At 36.0% G+C, this 19,999-nt stretch overlaps 1 long non-coding RNA gene, 1 other non-coding gene and 1 pseudogene across 9 annotated transcripts; 1 reads left to right on the forward strand and 2 right to left on the reverse strand.

Annotated features, from left to right (window-relative positions):
• Positions 1–3,614: 3,614 nt before the first annotated feature.
• LOC121780300 lies at positions 3,615–5,326 on the reverse strand (annotated as a pseudogene).
• An 8,908-nt stretch (positions 5,327–14,234) lies between these two features.
• Positions 14,235–16,862, forward strand: LOC121799162. 8 transcript variants are annotated; one of them, XR_006050155.1, is made up of 8 exons: positions 14,238–14,622; positions 15,034–15,211; positions 15,341–15,402; positions 15,737–15,817; positions 15,985–16,090; positions 16,184–16,241; positions 16,318–16,515; positions 16,606–16,862. It is a non-coding gene; the product is annotated as an uncharacterized LOC121799162 (long non-coding RNA). The 8 variants fall into 8 exon arrangements; XR_006050162.1 differs by having other exon boundaries at positions 14,239–14,622; positions 15,117–15,211; XR_006050156.1 differs by lacking the exon at positions 15,341–15,402 and having other exon boundaries at positions 14,240–14,622.
• A 3,034-nt stretch (positions 16,863–19,896) lies between these two features.
• TRNAP-AGG lies at positions 19,897–19,968 on the reverse strand. Its single transcript has one exon. It is a non-coding gene; the product is annotated as a tRNA-Pro (tRNA).
• Between the last annotated feature and the right edge of the window lie 31 nt (positions 19,969–19,999).

The following is a 19,999-nucleotide window of genomic DNA, read 5'->3' on the forward strand; positions in this document are numbered from 1 at the left end:
AGAAAGTGAACATCTAAGACAAATTAAAAATATATGGATATTTTGAGTGAGACGAAAGAAGTACATGTTTGTGTTGTGTATATATAGTTAGGGATGTGATCAAACCAATAAGTGAAATTTTGTCAAAAATCAAAGCAAATCTCAGTCATTGGATCTTGTGATATAGCCGTTAGATTAATGTCACATGTCATCTAATAATGTAGATTTTTTTAAATAAACTCGTATATAAAGGAGGAAATTACAAATGATGTCATGATGGCTCGAACTCGGCACCTCTTACAATAATGTCTAAGCTCCTTGCCGATAGGACAAAGGATCTGGACCATCTAATAATATATATTGTGTAGTCTAATAATGTAGCTCGGCTAATAATGTAACGCGTTTTAGTCTAATAATGTAGATTGGGTAGTCTAATAATGTAGCTCGGCTAATAATGTAACGCTTTTAGTGTTATAATGTAGCTTCGATATTATTATCACATGTTGGAACATATATACTAAAAAGCATTTTTAGAGTTTATTATGAATTTGATAAATTGCTTGTATATTGTAAACTCTCCTCATTTAATGAGAATAATAAATGTTTTCTTCATGATGTGTATTTTACTTTAATAGGTATTGACCGTCTTTAATTATATATTTAATTATATAATTAAAACGCCGGAAAGTAAAATCAGTCTAAGTCTTCCACATTGAAGGATGGGTCGTGGAACAGGTCATTACAGTAGGTGGCCTAGCCGGAACCTTGTAGAAGTAAAACTTTTTCACAACCTTGATAGGCTTTGGCTACCTATCGCGAAAGGTTGCAGTGTCCATCCGAAAGTCATCTTTATCTTGAGAATTACTAGTGACACTGGTGTGGTATAACATTGAAAGGATCTAAAGTATAGACACGTCTTTATTGCTATCTACTGAAAGACGATGTCTTGGAGATTTAATATTTCTTAATCTTTGTAATAATATGGGACACATGTTATTTAATCATACGTTACTTTGACTTATCAATAGGTGCGGGTTTTTCGCAACCCAATATTCCTGATATCTTGGGTAGTAGTAATTAATAACTAGTATGGTGTCAGTTTTATTATTACATTGAATCGTGTGCCTGCGCGGTTTGACTATATCCCCAAGAGGTGTTCGAGAGAAGTTCTATTATTCGGAAACCCGGCCAGTTTGGATTTAATCCAAGAATAATAGAAAATCAAAGTATATTTTAATATACATCTCGTACTAGACAAACTCTTGGAAATAAAAGATATTAACTAATTTAAAGTCCATAGCAGACTAAAAATTAATTAATGGATATAGAATGTCTTAAACATAGGAAATGATATATTAAAGAGGTTAACCCAGATTGCTTGTAATCACGGATTTGATGGTCGGTCAGTATTTCTTCGATAGTGGCACAAGAAATATTCCATTGGCCTTATATTGAATTATGAGTTATAATTTAATTAGTAAAGAAGGTCCAATAGGGGAGGCCCACCCAATCCAAGCCCCATAGATCCCTAACCTAGCCCATCACAAACTCTATAAATAGGGATGAAGGATGTGTGAAAAATACACACAACATAAGAAGTGAAACCCTAGCCTCCACACTTGGAATTTTCGGCCCTTTCTCTCTAATAGAGGAATTCGAGATTCCTCTATGTGTGTTCTTGGCATTCTTGTCTTCTCCTCCAAGATCCTTATTATTTCTAAGAGATTCCTCCCACAAGGAATTTAGATCTATAGTTGGGTCATAGGTTAGAAGATCCTTGGTCTTGCAATCACAATCAAGCTTCAAGATCTACACGTGGAGAAGTAGCAAGCCACTTCGATTCTTTGGAGAATCATAATTGCAAGTATTCAACGTCGTAATTTAATTCTAAATTATGTGATTAATTGCGCAATAGCATGTCTCTATATGTTGTAGCATGAAATTGATCGATCCACATAATCTCCTAAATAGATTCTTTTGTGAATTTATTTAATCTGCAATTTCCGATGTGCAAACCCCAACAATCACAACCATCCAATCTAAAGATCCAAGAGCCGAGATTTACTTTGATTTTTTATAGGATTTCACTTATTGACCATAGTGCAAGTTAGTTATATACTAAGGGAGTACATGTTTGATTAGATTTGTAGAATTCAAATAAGGTGGAAATACTGAAATTCGTCGAACATTAATACTTTTCTAATATACCAAGTAAAATGGGTCATGACTATCTTGGCCTGAAGCTGTCGGCATATATTAAAATCATCGACTTGTATTATGGTGGGTGCTCAATCCCAATCTTGCTAATCACAGCAAGAAATATTGCCCAATTTAGGGGGGACCATTAGATCCAACTACTGCATGCAACAAGCATAAAATATCATCTCCTACTGTGGATCTTGAATTAAGTATTTTATAATCAGCTCCAATCACTTCGCGATAACCAATTAAACAATATATTTGTTTATTTATAAATGTATCGCGTATAATTTACTAATTTACTGTTAGCCCCGATTACATTTCTCAAACTTCAAATCTAAATAGGCAAAATACATCTAGTTAAAGGTCCTTGTATTTTAATTTTTTATTTTGATCAACATTCTTTTATAAATTTTTCATCTTAACTGGTCCTTATACTTTTTGGTTTGTCACTAGATCATTTTTCAAAGTAAGTATTAAATCTTTTAATAAACTTCACCATTAAATATATTCTGTTAAAAAATTCTGAATCTTGTTCTATATCAACTTGGTAATGAAAATGTCTCATCTATAAAATTGTGGATAACTCCCTCATAAGGTCTTTTAAAAGGGTTAATGTCTAATTTCTAAAAGAGTATCAAAGTGAACCAAAATCGATGATGGATTTCTTTATAAATCTCTTGTCTTGTCTGGCTCACATGTGAAAATCTAATATTCATTCTGTTCAGCATGTGTAGGAGCGTGTTAAAAAGCTCTTCAATCTTGTTACACATCAAGTTGATAATGATCATGTCTCATCTATAAAATTGTGAATAACCCTCCTCCTTATAAGCTCTTTTAAAAAGGCAAGTAACTCATTTCTAATATATTCCACTTCATTGATTAATACTATTACTATTAAAAAAAAAACTTCGAATCATATCTCTTTCACAAAATTAAAATCCACATCTTACCTTCGACGGTGCGTTTTTAATTACCCCTAGCCTTAACAATATATTGAAACTCAAATTCTAAGTTTAATACTAATAATTTAAGTTAGTAGTATGATGCAAGATGCTTCCAACGCAACTAATAGACTCGACTTTAACGTCACAATGGATGGAAAATGGAAAACGATATTGATTAACTTTTTAGAATAAAGAAAAAAACAATCCTGAATTTCAATTATAGTATGTACATAGTACATTTTGTGCGTCATAAAAAGGAAAAATCTTCCTGAAAGTTGTCATGTTTTATTAATCGCTTTACTAGAGCGAGTATTGAATTAAAATGTTACATTTATTTGACTAGGAAATACTACATCAAGAAGCCAGAGAAGAACAAAATACACATAAATCAGTAAAAATACATTTTAATCAACTGTTAATGAAAAACAATAAATATCCACAATTTGTTACCACTACAAGTATGCATATTTTAAATAAATTAATTAGTTATCAATATTTACCTGGATTATTAGCTCGGAACCTAATGACAAAGGCGGGAACCACAACAGTATTCCGCTCTTGTGGATTGACCAAGTTGAAACTGGCAGAATCAGTTTGGGGATTGTAGTTCCCAAACCCTTGCGCCACCACGTAGAAATTGAGGCCGTGCAAATGCATCGGGTGATCATCCGACGACAGCACCGCCGTGTTCTGCAACACCATCTCCACCGTCGCGTTATACTTGAACACCTTCACCCTCGTCCCCCTCGCCGAGCCCATCAGCGCCGGATTCTGCTCATTGCTTGGGTTCGTGTAGTCGAACGTCACCGGCTGGTTGTCGGGGAAATTGGCGGTGTAGAGATCCCGCTCACGTTGTTCACATAGACGCTGCAGGCCCCGGTTGGAGTGTCGCAAGGGCCCGGGACTAGGCCTAGCCCCACCGTCACAAACATGCGCTCGTCTATCTCTAATGGGACCGGGGTCCAGTGCGGGCTGCTGGGCAAACCAGTCAAGTTGCTTAAAAACGAGTGCGCGGTGTCGCTGTCTCTGGCGTTGGGCATTACCGGCATTAAGGGAGGCGACAATGGGGATGCTCCGGTGTATGACATGATTGCGGTGGTGGAGGTGTTGACGAATGAAGCTAGAGGGGGGACGACGTGGGAACTCACCGCCCAAGACGCATCCACGGCTACTACTGTGAATGTGTGGTTGGCGATCTTGAAGAATACTGGAGTGTTGAGTGCAGCGTTGATTACCCGGAGAAGATAGGTCTTTCCTCGCACCAACGTGAATCTAACTGTATCTGTAATTATTTTTAAAATATAGATTTATTAAATTTTTGTTGGCAATTGAAACTAAAAACAAAAATTTAAATATGTATCATATAGAGTTAACGAGTAAAACGAGATTATTATTAATGAGGACTAACTTTTAGAGGAGCATGGGTAAAGATCTCCAGGCTGGCCGTTAATAGTTAAAGCATTCCACCACTCGCCTGCACCATCCACACCAAATACTCACTTTCAATTAATAGTACCAGTTGTATTAAATTAAGTGCAATGATATTACTGACCTATGACGACTGGGATTCCACGGAATGGCGCTGGGAATGGGTACCTGCGACCACGTGTGGGTCGGACGATTAAGGCTCCATGAACTGTGGTTCGGAGGGCTTTGAAGTGTGCGTGCCACAAGAGAGTTCCTTCTTGGCGGGTCACGTTGAATCTGTAGGTGAAGCGGTCGAATCGGGCATTGAGTAATGTATTCGGGGCCATCGGCCCATGCACTCATTAATTGGAACACCCCGTGCCTACACCATTTGATTTGATCAAACATTATTTAGTTAAGTTATTATTTGAATCGGCCAGGTGAAATGACATACCAGTGAATAGTGACATTATAAGGTGATATGTTATTGACAAGAACAACAAGTGTATCACCATCTCGAGCCACAATAGCTGGTCCAGGAAGACCGCCATTCACTGCTGTAATGACTTGATCTTTGCATAACCGATTCATTCTAACATTTCCCACCTGCAATTCAGCATGTTCAATTTCTCTCGATGCATGCATGATAATTGTAATTAAAAAGGAAGACAGCAGAGAATCAATGAAATAAAAGATTACATTAAAAGTATGTCGCACGATTAAGCAGAGGCAAAAGATGAGGAGCAAGCCAAAAGAGCCAAGGCCCAGGCTAGGAACACCAAGGAACGACGCATTGCTACGTAGTTTTGTAAAATATTAATTTATTTATACTAAAATATCAATTCTAAATTAACGATTTAAAATGAAAAGTACAAATAATGGAGGGAGGAGGGAGTATTGCATTATAGGCAGACTATTCCTATAAAACTGTCTAGAAATTTAAAATTACGATTCTAGTTTAACTTTGAAAGACAGAAATATTTTCCATCGGTAATAATCATTACTCCAGCTATTTACATTAGTATTTTTTTTGGGACTCGATTAATTACTTTATCATATTGCACATAATCATTATCCAAATAAATTTATATATTTTTGTTTTGTGCTTCAATATTTGGACTTAAAACTCTCATATCTTTTAGATAATGGAGTAGTATTTGTTGGCAATTGAAATTAAAAATAAAAAATAATTATTTTAAATTGGTGTAAAAAGATAATTGAAACCGCTATGTAACTCTTATGATTTTTTTTTCTATCACCAATTGATTTTAGAATTGATAGATAATATATCTATAAATTTCTATTTTCTATCGGTACTTAATTTAAAAATTTCGCTGGAATTCCATGCATTACACATTGCAGTACGTAATCATTCATATATCTTGTTTGCTTATTATAAATGAGAAACAGAAAATTATTATTTATATAATACAGTATGTATTTTTTTTGCCTGATAGCAGTAGCCAGTAAGTAAGTACTTATAAATGAAAAACAGAAAATTAACAGAATATAAGAGCACCCACAACCGTGCTTTTACCAACAAGCGGCGCCACTATTTCTGCCTGCTCTTAGGCAAGAGCACAACACCCACAGCTGTGCTATTCAGCAAGGACGAGCACAAGAGTCCTACCTTTCTATTATTCAATTTAAATAAAAACATTTCCATAATATTAAAATTCATTAAAAAAACCGAAATAGTATTACAAATTACAAATAAAATAAAAAAAGACATAAATAAAATCCTAAAAAATAAAAATTACATAATTAAAATCCTAAAAATTAAAAGTTACATAATTAAAATCCTAAAAATTAAAAGTTACATAATTAAAATACTAAAAATTAAAAATTACATAATTAAAGCTAAAAATATCCCCGTGGAAGACTATTCATCCGGCGGCACTACCCCTAATTGTTTTTGGAGGCCCAATATCATGGCCTCGTGCGATCGAAGTTGCGAGGGAGTCATAGTTGACCTATCGGCTATATTGAGTTGGGCCAAAATTGCCCACAACGAGTTGGTGGGGGGTGGAGGTGGCGCATAGGGCACGGGAACGGGAACGGGAGCGGGTTCAGGAGCATCGCCGGATGGAGTCGCGGTGCGACGGCGGTTGGCCGCCGCCTTCTTCCTTTCTTGCGGTCGGCGTTGGGAACCGCTCGGGTAGCTCCGGTGAGTTGGCTAACCACGTCTTCGGAGCCGACATCGGATAGGGATACCGACCTTGACCGTTTGGAGGAGCCGCTAGAGGAGGATGCTACGCCTCCCCTATACTTTGGATGCGACTGCGTCTCCTGCCAAATGTTGAGGTACTTGAACGTCTTGTAATTCATGGATTGGTAGGTCGACATGACAGAACTGATGATGTCGACCTCGCTCCGGCCGCTCCCCGCCGACCGCTCTTCCTGGAGGTAATACCTCTGGAAGTTTTGGATTTATTCGTTGGCTATGTAGATGGAGTTGCCCACCATAATCTCGCTGCGCTCGACTGTTCCCTCCGGCCGGTTTTCATTGTACCGGCGACAAATGCGCCACTAAAAGTGATAGCCGGAATGGTTCGTGCCAACCTCCGGATCTTAGGAGATTGACAAGAACACCTTGAACAATTGCTCCATCTCCGCCGGAGTGTACAGTGTGTGGACACCGCGAGTAGGAGGAGTCAGAGTTTGGGAGGGGGCGGTCGACCTCGCTCTAGGTTCGGGTGTCCACCCGTATAGCCCTTCGGGGGGCATCTTGGTCGTTGATCGGGTAAGGCCGGTAGCCACCTGGAACGCCCGAACTTTGGGTTTGAGGAGGGACCGAATATTCCGTTTCCGGACTAGGAAACGGTTGTGAACCGAACCAATCGGGGTTCCAACCGTGGGAGCCCGGAGGGTGATCGCCTTAGCCGGACATTGTTATGTTGTATGAGTGGAAGAAAGATTGAGAATGGAGATGAGAGAATGTAGATGGGAATGGAAATGAGAGAATGTAGATGAGAATTGTGTAGTGTGGTATGAATTTTTTGGTGTGAAAGTGAGGGTATTTATAGATGTAAATATGTATTTTTGGGGGAAAAAAATTTAAAAAAAATTAAAAGTGGGTAGAAAACGGTAGAAAACGGATATATTTTTTTGGAAAGTGGGAAAATATTTTTTAAAATTTTTAATCAGTTTTTTTAATTAAAAACCGATTTAAAAAAAATCAAATGCAACGGCTATGTTGTTGCCCAAGCACGTCCGGCCACGTCACCTGCTCGATGCATCGAGCAGCGCCGTGCCAGCGGCGCGAGCGCAGCGACAGACGATGTCATCCGTGCCGCAAGCACGGACGGACGGATACCGTCCGTTCACCGTTGCAGATGCTCTAAACATCCATACCATATCTCAAAGATATGAATAGAGTCGAGAGGGCATGGCGCATGGGCATTCAAGAATATATATAATTGCATTCAACAATATATAATTGCTCTGACTAACTTATGAAAGGATAATTCTTCAAATACTATATAATAACAGCACTGAAAAGATATTCAACGTGTAATGACTTATTAGTTATTACTAATGAGAGGCGGCCAAATAATTTATTAACCAAAAAAATACTGCTTAGATCAGTTCTATCCTAAGTTTTAAATATTGTAAACATTTAATAATGTCGTTTTCTTTTCTTATTCTAGCGAATGGGCTAGGGATGTCAATCAGGTCAACCCAATTGTAACATCTCTAACCCGAAACATGCAACATTTTATATTTTACTTTCAATGCATATTATATATATATTTTGGGTGTCATAAGAATAATTTTTATTTTTCATAAGTAATGAATAGAATTGTTTATATATATATAAGTTAAACAGAATTATAATGTTAAATGATTAACTTAATAGAGTTACATGCATATAATATATATTTTTCTTTAATTATTATATACTAATATTATAAGTGTGTGCGTATCTTATAAGTGTAGGATTGCAATTATGTAGTCATTTGAAGTACAAGTATTATTAAAAAAAGAGAGATTTAGTTATAATATATGTGAGTCAGTTTATTTGACTATATTACTAACAAAAAAAAATGATAAGAATTACGATTGGAATATGAGTTCAGCTGGCACAGAGTCAGAGAGTTAAAACAAGTGGAACTTTAGAAGAAAAAAAAATGAAAGGGTTGAGATTTAGAAGATGAAATCACATATTTTCAGTTTCAGGATTGAGAAAGTTTTAGATGGAGACAAATTCAGAATTTGGGTTAAATTATCTATGGCAATAAGGTATTCAACCCAATTGTAACATTCCTAACCCGAAACATGCATCATTTTATATTTTACTTTCAATGCATATTATATATATATTTCGGGTGTCATAAGAATAATTTTTTATTTTTTATGAGTAATGAATAGAATTGTTTATATGTATATAAGTTAAACTGAATTATAAAGTTAGATGATTAACTTAATAGAGTTATATGCATATAATATATATTTTTCTTTAATTATTATATACTAATATTATAAGTGTGCGTGTATCTTATAAGTGTAGGATTGCAATTATATAGTCATTTGAAGTACACGTATTATTAAAAAAAAAAGAGAGATTTAGTTATAATATATGTGAGTCGGTTTATTTGACTATATTACTTACAAAAAAAAGATAAGAATTACTATTGGAATATGAGTTCAGCTAGCAGAGAGTCAGAGAGTTAAAACAAGTGGAACTTTAGAAGGAAAAAAATGAAAGGGTTGAGATTTAGAAGATGAAATTCTCACATATTTTCAGTTTCGGGATTGAGAAAGTTTTAGATGGAGATAAATTCAGAATTTGCGTTAAATTATCTATGGCAATAAGGTCGGTATAAATCACACTTTTTATTTTATATGTTTTATGTGCATTTTTGTTAATTGTTTAAGTAATGGAAATATTTGGATTATATGATATGATTATGTAGTATTTGATTTCAATTGTGGAATATTACATGAATAAGTGATTGGTGCAATGGACATGTTTTATATTTTGTAAAGGAATTATTTGATGAAATATGATAGAAATATGTAATTGATGCAATGGATATGCTTAAACATGGTTTTGAAATTATTTGAATCATTGGACTAAAGAGAAAATGTGACAATCTTGCTCTGGATCTGAAAATATAGAGGGACCTATGAGTCCAAATACAGAGGGACCTTCGGGTCAAATATAGAGGGACCTAAGAGTCCAGTTACAGAGGGACCTAAGAGTCTAAATACAGAGGGACAAATACAGAGGAACCTAAGAGTCCAAATACAGAGGGACCTATGAGTCCAATTATAGAGGGACCTTTGGGTCAAATACAGAGAGACCTTCGGGTCATAGAGGAATCCCGGCCAGATAACATGTTTGATTTGTCACAGAATAATAATTTGAACATAGAGGCATATGCATATGGATATGAAATTATTTATGATATATGTTTTGTATTGTGTATGATTATATACGTTGTTTTGTGAGTTAATGAAGAGAGAGTAAAGTAAGGGAAAGGAAAAAGTAGAGATGATGTTGTTTCTATTTTTATGAAATTTTTTTGAACATGAAGATTTTTTGTTTATTACAAATGTGTATGTCAGAGGGATTGAGGTGTGACACCAGTGTGTATCTGTTCAATCCTAATCGGGTTGCAAATTAATTGGATTGTATTATTGGGATATAAATATTCAATTCCAACTCTTAACAATTGGATTTTAGGCTAGCCTAACAGACTAATCGGGTTGCTACTAATAAAATAAACATGTGATCAATTTAATACAAAATTTGAAAATTAGTCATATTTATAGGATGTAAAATATTTAATTATAATAATTTTGAGATATACTTATGTTTTAACTAATACTACTACTAAATTAAGATTTGTATAAAAAAAATATAAATCTAAGATATTTTAAAGCATGTTTTAAAACTAAAAAACTTATAAGTGAATTTATATTTTATAATTTGTTTTGCTATTATTATATTAATAAAATTTTAAGATATAAGCACCTTTAATATGAAATTAAAAGTTAGCATTTTTTTGTGTAGTCATTCGAATTAAAAAATCATCAATGAAATTTCGGATTAGGTGTTAAACAGACATAATAATAGAAAATAGTTGCACTAATTAGATCCAACCCACTAAGCTAGCCCATCGAGTCTTGGGCCAGCCCTACTCAGGTTGCGGGATAATCAAGTTGTAATTGTATCGGGTTAATAATTTCCAACCCTAATCCTCTAAATTTAGCGGATTATTTGGACTAGCCAACGGGTTGCGAGCTGCACTGACATCCTATGTGCTTATAGCGAGCAGGTACATCCTCTAGGATGTACCTGCTCGAAAAGTTGTTTAAATTTAAGCTTGAACTTGCCAAAGACATTGATGATTATGTAGATAGGTTTCAGAAGCTTGTGCAAGATATAAAAAGATCTGGTGACAAAACTATAGATGAATACACCAATATTGCTCTAATGAATGTCATACCTGATTCTTATAGTGATGTTAAAGCTGTCATTAAGTATGGTAGAGACTCTGCTCATCTGAACTTAATCATTAGCTCCCTAAAATCTAAAGAACTTGAACTAAGGGAAAGGGCTGCTGACAAGAGTGCTTTTAATAAGGTTTTGAATGTTAGGGGAAGATCTAAGTCTAGAGGGGGTAATGAATCTAATGGGGGTTCTGGTTTCAGCTCTAATTAAAGGAAAAAGTTTAGGTCTAGGTCCAGAAGTAAGGATCCTAAATCTTATAGAAAGTGTTTTAATTGTGGGGAAACTGGGCACTATAAGAAAGACTGCTCTAAACCTAAAAAGAACAAACCCTCCAATAATAACCCCCAGCTTGAAAATCTTGTCATTGTGGCCAAATATGATGCTGATAATGATTCTGTGTACATGGTGCATGATTTGATGTATATAAATGCTTCTCCTATCTGCCCCTTTACTTCAAATGATTGGCTTTGTGATTCTGGATGTACTTATCATGTCAGTCCTTTCAAGGAAGTGTTCTCTGAGTTAAAGCCTGTAACTAATACTTTTGTGTCAATGGCTGATGACAAGAAGTGTGAAATTCTTGGTGTTGGCACTGTGTGTTTAAAGTTTGACAATGGCTATGTGCTCAACTTGAAGGATGTAAGATATGTTCCTGATCTATGTTATAATTTGATGTCTTGTACAACCCTTGAAAATGCTGGTATGGGGGGAAAATGGGGGAAGGTTGCATGAAAATCTGCAGAGGTTCTATGTGCTTGTTTAAGGCCAAAAGGAAATGTGGTTTATATGTCTGTACTGTTGTGCCTCTTACATGTGAAAAAACATTTGCCAATGTTGTTAAAACTGATAAAACTATGTTGTGGCATAATAGGCTAGGCCACATGAGTGAAAAAGGTCTGAATATTCTGAAAAAGCATGCTATCATATCTGATAATGATGTTCATGGTAATTTGCCTTTCTGTGACACTTGTGTGCTGGGTAAACAGCATAGGGTTTCCTTTCCTACTCCATTGCCTGCAAATGTTAGTAAGTGCATTCTTGAATACTTGCATATAGATGTTTGGGGCCCTGCTTCTGTGTCTTCTCATTCTGGCTCTGTGTATTTTTTGTCTTTTTTGTCTATCATTGATGCTTTTTCAAGAAAGCTTGATAAACTGAAAGCTTGGAAAACTTTGATTGGAACTCAAACATGTGAGTAAATTAAGGCAATAAGAACTGACAATGGCTTGGAATTTTGTAACAAACAAATTGATGACTTGTGTGCTAGTTTTGGAATCAGAAGACATAAAACTGTCCTTTACACCCCACAACAAAATGGGGTGGCTGAAAGAATGAATAGGACTTTACTTGACAAAGTTAGATGCATGCTTGCTAAATCTGGTTTATCTAAGAAATTTTGGGGTGAAGCTTTGTTAACTGCTATTTACTTGGTTAATAGATCTCCTTCTGTGCCTTTATTAGGACAGTGTCCTGAACATGTGTTTACTGGAAAAACTCTGTCTCTTTCTCATCTAAGGATATTTGACTGTGTTTCTTTTGTGCATACTAAGTCTGATAAACTTGAGGCTAGATCTAGAAAATGTGTGTTTCTAGGATATCCTGAGGGTGTTAAAGGTTATAGAGTTTGGTTGAGAGATAAACCAGGGTTCAAAGTCATAATTAGCAGGGATGTGGTCTTCAATGAAGATGAATTCACTTGCTTGAAAATGACAGACAACCCAACTCCAGACCTTGTGGACAATGAGCCTCTTATTGAGGTGGAGTCCACAGAACAACTCACTGGTGTGGAGCATCCTAGTGATACTCCAAGTGAGGTGGAGCAACCTTTCTGGAACTCTTATCCAGTCTTTACACCTGATGAGACACACTGTGAAGGAAATCTAAATGTGATTGATGTTGATGTTGTGCCTCCCCCCAATGATAATGATAACTCCCCTTATTTGCATGCTAGTCCTATGAGAAATGCTTCTCCTGCCCAGAATGTGATTCATAGCCCTACTGATATTCAAAATGCTATTGATAATCCCAATTTGCAAGATGATGTGTTATCTAGGGATAGAACTAGAAGAGTAAATGTGAAGAAACCTTCTAAGTTTGATGGCTATGTAGGCTTGGTTGCTCTTATAAACCTGGCTTTCAATGTGTATGATTCTGATGGGGATGAACCTCAATCTTATAAGCAAGCTCTTAAGTCTAAGTTCTGGAGTCAGTGGCACAAAGTCATGTTGGAGGAGATGAATTCCCTTAAAATTAACCTTACCTGGATTCTTGTGCCTTTACCCCCGGAGCTTCTGTGGTTGATTGCAGGTGGCTCTATAAATTGAAAAATGAGGTGGAGGGTCTTAGGTACAAGGCCATACTTGTGGCCAAAGGTTTTACTCAGCAAGAGGGGGTAGATTATACAAAAATCTTTGCTCATGTTGTTAAATTTACTATTGTGCGGTTGATGCTTGTTTTATGTGCTCACTTTGACCGGGAATTGAAACAAATGGATGTTAAAACTACTTTATTGCATGGTGATCTTGATAAACTCATTTACATGAAACAGCCTGAAGGCTTTGTTGATCTAAAATTTCCCAATCATGTGTGCTTGTTGAAAAAGGCCTTGTATGGTTTAAAACAGTCCTCTAGACAGTGGAATATCAAGTTTAATACTTGTATGCAGAAGTTAGACTTTGTGAGAAGTACCTTTGATGCATGTTTGTATTTAAAAACCTTGACGTTGTTCCTATCTTCTTATTGTTATATGTTGATGACATGCTTATTATGGGTCCTTGTTTGAAAACTATAAAGGTTGCGCAAGCCGTTTTGAGTGAGAATTTTGATACGAAGGATCTGGGTGATGCTCAGAAAATTTTGGGAATATGTATTTTCAGGGATAGAAAAGATTATACCCTTGTGTTGCATCAGGAACCTTATGTGTATAAAATTCTGAAAAATTTTAACATGTATAATGCTAAACTTGCCTCTGTGCATTTAGCTGCTCATTTTATGTTGAGTAAAGACCTGTGCCCTACGCTACAAAAAAATGTATATATTAGTGAAGGAAAGAGTAAGCAAGTATTAGTGACAGAATAGTGGCGGATTTTCCGCTAGAATATTTAGTGACGGAATTCCCACGAATATGTGGCGGATTAGTTATGCTACTACAAGTTATTTTTTAAATAAATATATAGATATTATAAAAATATAAAAGTTAGTGTCGGATTATTCCGCCACTGTATTAGTGGCAGATTATTTTCCGCCACTGTTTTACTAATAAGATTAAAATTAGGCACAATTTCTTTCAATTCACACTCCTCTTCGCGCTCCCTAAATCCTCCCCGCCATTGCGTCGCCACTCCAGTCCGTCCCCGCTCCATATCCGCCGCCGCCGTCGTCTCCGCTCCAGATCCGTCGCCGCCGTCGCCGCTCCAGATCTGTCGCCACCGTCTCTGCTTCCTCCTCGCGCGCCATAAATCCTCCCGTCTTCGCGTCGCACCTCCAGTCCGTCGCCGCTCCAGATCTGTTTCCGCCGTCTCCGCTTCATCTACGCGCGCCATAAATCCTCCCCGTCGTTGCGTCGCCGCGCCAGGACTACATCACCGCCGCCGCCTACGCTCAACGCATGCCGGTTATTGGTGCTACCGTGTAAGTTTAATTTTTCCTTTCTCTTTCCTTTTCAGTTTTCTATATTCATCAAACATAAAATTGGATATTTAAGCATGGTGGCGATGTGTTATATGTTAATATATACAAACCTTGATGATAGATGTCTAAGTTATGACACGATATGTTGAAATAAGATGTGATACAAATAAATGATTAAACTATGTTTGGAGGTTAATAAAATAATTTTACATGCCGTTGACTTAGATTCGAGTAACACGGTTGATTTTTGAATCAGCTATATGATAATGTGTGATTGATGATATAAATCAAATTACAATTATCACATGGTAAATTGGATTCAAGCTCTGGTAATTATGTTTAGTTGAGGAGGCGGCTGTTAGTTTGGTATAAAGATAGAAGCTTACGGCTGTTTTGGTTGATATATGTAAGGTCTCAAAAGGTGGTGGCATGGCTGGGGCTATTTAAATGGATGCTCAACATGGTGATCCTCTTGTTCCTGATTTTATGAACAGGTTATTCCGTAGATTTGGGAGCTGGTCTGATGGAACAGGTTATATCAGATTGTATTTTTCTATTGATGCATGTTGATGCCTACTGTTTGTAAAAGGTAAGTTTAGTAAATTTAAATAATCTGCCTATTTGAATTTGTTGTGGTGTTTTTGGTTAACAAGACTTGGCTTTTGTATTATCTTAAGGCATTTGCTGTCATTTTGATCTTTCCAAATTTAATGAATAGGTAGTTGTTGCTAAGTGAAAAGAGTGGTGCTTGAGGGCATCTTCTTGAAGAAACAACATCTGGTATAAAGTTAAAATTAATGATATTAAGGTGTTATTTTAGTTTCTTTTTTACGTCATGTTTAAGGTTTACTTCATCAAGTTTTATTATTTAGTTTAGAGTGCATGCTATATATATTGTTTAGTTAGTGGTTAGGCTTGGGGTGGAGCCTTGCCGGCTCTGCCGACCTTATGTGTTGAGAAGTGGGGTGATGTTATTGTGTTGATTTTATATTATGATTTAATGATCTCTTAGCATGCTAAATTATGTGTTTGAAATATTTTAGATAGTTAGTAGATTGCTTAGTATGGCTATCTAGTGACTAACTATTATCATGATTCGTGAATTATTAATTAGGATTTATAACAATGAGTGCAAATCACGAGTGGATGTATATGCGGCTTCTTTCCAACGGTGAATTTAATCCCGATTCTTGAGGTCAGTTCCCAGAAGGATTTTTTTAACTTCTGAATATGAGTTAGCATTTGAATGGACTAGTCACTGGTGTTGGTTTAGTGAACTGAATAGATAGCTCTTAAAGGTAGATGTGGTTATTATTCAGTCCAAAAATGTGGTTCTTATAATCAACTCCTCTATCCTCGTAGTTGGTAGAGCTAAAAAGGCAAATGAGATATCATCGTAAGCAGACATGATGACAGTTTTTGAACAGCTCTATGAAATGAATCCACCACAGTATAAATGGTTCAACAAGTAAGCATACATTTTCTTCATCTTCTACATTTGAACTGCTTCAGTTTTGTTTCATGCAATATTTTAAATAGCAATGAATTTTCTTTTTTATAGTTGATCCAAGGATCTATTACCACATATTCACCATAAAATGCTTTGAAGGTTAGAGCAGGTGCTCAAGCAAACTTCCTTTTTTTCATTTTGACTTCCTTTTTTGTTGTGTAATACTTTCTTCTTGTGTATTGTAGACGAAACAATTGCAGTGCTGAAAAATGTAAGAACATATGTTAGAAGAGGCATGGAATGATCAAGAAAGAGCTTTGGATCTGGCAAAGAATGAAAATGCTAAGTCCAAGTCTAAGACAGTGCAAATATAAGAGGTACACAATCAAGGAGATTGAGGTTGAGTTGCGGTCTGTCTACCATAGTTCAGTTCCATTTCTGAAGTAAGTGGGTGTTTGTTTTCTTGATTTTCTCAACTCTGTCATTTTCTTGATGATAAATAGTCATGCTAAGAAATGAACTCTTTTGCGCAGGAGGATTTATGTTACCAAGCATCTTCAACATCAAGAGATGAATAGAAAAGTTTGATCAAAGATTTGGAAAGGAAAGAGACTGAGTTTATGAGATTGGGAAGGAACAAGATATGTGTAGATGATTAATTTGCCTACAACAGCTCCACTAAACATAAGACTTAGAAGGAACATGAATCGTTATTTGTTATCAACTATTTTTTAGAATTTGCACTAATGCTCAATATTATTAAATTTTGGTCTTATGAGTAATTAACTAAGTATTTGTGTATCCATTGTTAGTTCCATGAAAAATGTATTGATTTTTTGAAAAAGTTATGGGTGGGTATATAATAAAATAAATTAAATCAAAATCACTATAAAAATATAGTGGCAGATTCATTCTGCCACTAAATAGCATTTTAAGTTAGTGGCGAAACAGTGGCGGATACTAATTCCGCCACTATTTATGGCACTCCAAATCCGCCACTATTTCAAAATTTTACTAGCGGAATTTCTCTGGCGAACTCTTTTCCTGGGTAATCCGCTAGTAAAATTTCTGTGGCGGAAATATTTCCGCCACCGACTTTTAGCGGCGAGTATTTTGTCGCGGTTCTATTCCGCCACTAACTCGTTTAGTGGCGGAAATAATATCCGCCACTAAATCGCAATTTTCTTGTAGTGTTAAGTCTAAGTCTGATATTGAAACTATGAAGAAAGTTCTCTATGCTAATGCTATTAGGTCAGTGATGTATTTGATGGTAAGTACTAGGCCTGATATTGCTTATGTTGTGTCTTGCCTAAGTAGGTATATGTCAAATCCTGGTCCTGTTCACTAGGAAGCTTTGAAATGGCTTCTGAGATACTTGAAACTCACTGCTAAGTATGGGTTGTGTTATTCTAAATGTGATGAAGGTGTTTCATTAACTGGTTTTGAAGATTCCAACTATGCTAATGACAGGGATAAGAGGAAGTCAACCACTTCCTATGTGTTTACAGTTTGCAGGTCCTGCATTAGTTGGAAATCTCAGTTGCAGCACATAGTGGCTCCGTCCACTACTGAGTCAAAGTATATTGCCATTACAGAGGCAATGAAGGAAGCTATATGGTTAAAGAGAGTGTTCTCTGAACTTAAGTTTGTGAAGGATACTCCTACTGTGTTTTCTGATTCTCGGTCTACCATTCAGTTATGTAAAAATCATGTTTTTCATGATAGGACAAAGCATATTGATGTAAGGTTTCATTACATTAGAGATATTGTTGAAAAGGGTGAAGTTTTTCCTCTTAAAGTGCATACTGATTGAAATCCTGTTGACATGGGAACTAAGCCCTTACCATTAGAAAAACTTATTTTCTGCATTTAAGTACTTGCATTTTGACCTAGGATAGGTTGCATGTCCCAGGGGAAAGACCTCTGTCACCTTATCAACTATGGTAAGGGTGTTAGGTGACTATAGGCATGAAGACCTTCTAGACTAATGTGTGTCAGCCCTCTGGTGTCTGAAAGCAACCTGGTGGTTTCCCTAAGTGCTAATGAACTTTTGTTCTCTGGGGCAAAGGGGGGACTACCTTGTAGGCTGTGATGATTTAAACCTTAGCCTATAGTGCAGATTGGTTTCCCAGAATAAAGTCCAAAGTGGAGTATGTTGAATATTTGTGATGGACCTTATTTGGGTTGTTTAGTTAATTCTGGCACATGCAGAATTATTTGGGCTGAGCCCAAATCTCTTCCTCTCTACTGCCTGATTGTGCCACGTGGTGTCCCACTCGGATTATGCTTTGAGACCGTTGGATTGAATGATGTGTTTGTTATGTGTGAGACAACCCTTCCACTTTATACACTCTATATTCTCTCTCTTTCTCTCTCTCTACTCACTCGATTCAGTGAATTCTCTCTCTCTTCTCTCTTCTTCTCCGATGACTTCTCTGGCGGTTTCTCTTCGATTATCACGGTTTCTTTGAGTGATTGACCGGTGGTTTTGCTGGTGAAGGCAACTACTTTAGTTGTCGGTGTGTTTGTGAGATCTAGGGTTTTGTGTGTGAGAGATCTGGTGCAAGGTTGTGTTCTGTGGTTCTAGATCCTGTGTGAAGGAGTTGTGTGGTGTTGATATAGAAGGTGTAAGGTTAATCACTGGTTGTATTCGACGGTGCCCCCTTGGGTCTGGTTTCTGGAGAATAGATATGTTCTATAGGCGGGTGGTTGAGCCATCACCTTGATCTATTCTATGTTCTTCTTGACTCTTGATTCCCTTGTGTAATTGCTTTAGATCCAAGAGGATCTTGTTTGTTATTAATAACAGGTTTAGTGAGTGTGCAGGAACCTTCAAGAAGTGGCGGCGGTTAATCAAGAGCTAGCTAGGGTTATTAACTATAATTGTAATAGTTGATTAGCTATTTCTTGTAATCTTGACCATGGTTGAGAGTTTGGTTGAGCTCTCTTATATGAAGAACAAATAGGTCTTGGTAAATAGTGAATTCGACCGGATATGATCGCTACAATAACAACTGTTAACCTAATCGAGATTCATAGTTCAAAGATAAAATCTTTAGAATAGTACCCAATTAACGCTACAATAACAACTGTTAACCTAATCGAGATTCATAGTTCAAAGATAAAATCTTTAGAATAGTACCCAATTAACCAATTATGTACAAGTTTTGAAGACCATATTTAAAAGCAGGCTGATTATGAGGCATGCCCATTCTCATTTTCGAATAAGGAAAATATTCAACAATGTAGACTATTGATATATACGGATTAATTGGTGAATAAATAGACTCAAAAATTCTTTTATTGTTGATTTTTACGTTTTAGCGTAGTAATCAATTTAAGTTTCTCAAACAAAGAAAAATAATTAAATATATAGACTACTAGTATATCAATTTAGCATGATTGACGAGTCTTGGTTCGCAGATCAGCTTCTTTGGATTTTTTACTTTTTTTTAATATATCAGAAAATATGATTCCGATATTGGTTTTTATTTTTTATTTTGATTTTTAACGGCAAAGTTGTCCATTTATCTTAGAAATGGGTAGCTTTTATATATTACTATAAGATTGTTGATGTCTTTTGTCTATAATTTGAAAACTGGGTAATTTTCATTAGTTGTTTGTATCTAATAATTTAATTATAAACTTACAGCAAACAAAATTACTTGACTAATTTAAAAATTAAAAGTAACAAGTAAAAAAGGGGAATTCCGGAATTTCATTAGATATAAGTTGTTTGTATTTAACAATTTTATATTTTCAAATTAAATAAAACTTACAGCAAATTAAATAACTTACCTAATGTAAAGTAAAAATAAATTAGAGGGGCATTCCGAGAATTGAACTCGGGACCTCTCGCACCCTAAGCGAGAATCATACCACTAGACCAAATGCCCATTTGTTTTTATAAACATTATCTTTATTAAA

The sequence above is a fragment of the Salvia splendens genome, chromosome 1, assembly GCF_004379255.2.
Source record: "Salvia splendens isolate huo1 chromosome 1, SspV2, whole genome shotgun sequence".
In the NCBI taxonomy this organism is placed as follows: domain Eukaryota; kingdom Viridiplantae; phylum Streptophyta; class Magnoliopsida; order Lamiales; family Lamiaceae; genus Salvia; species Salvia splendens.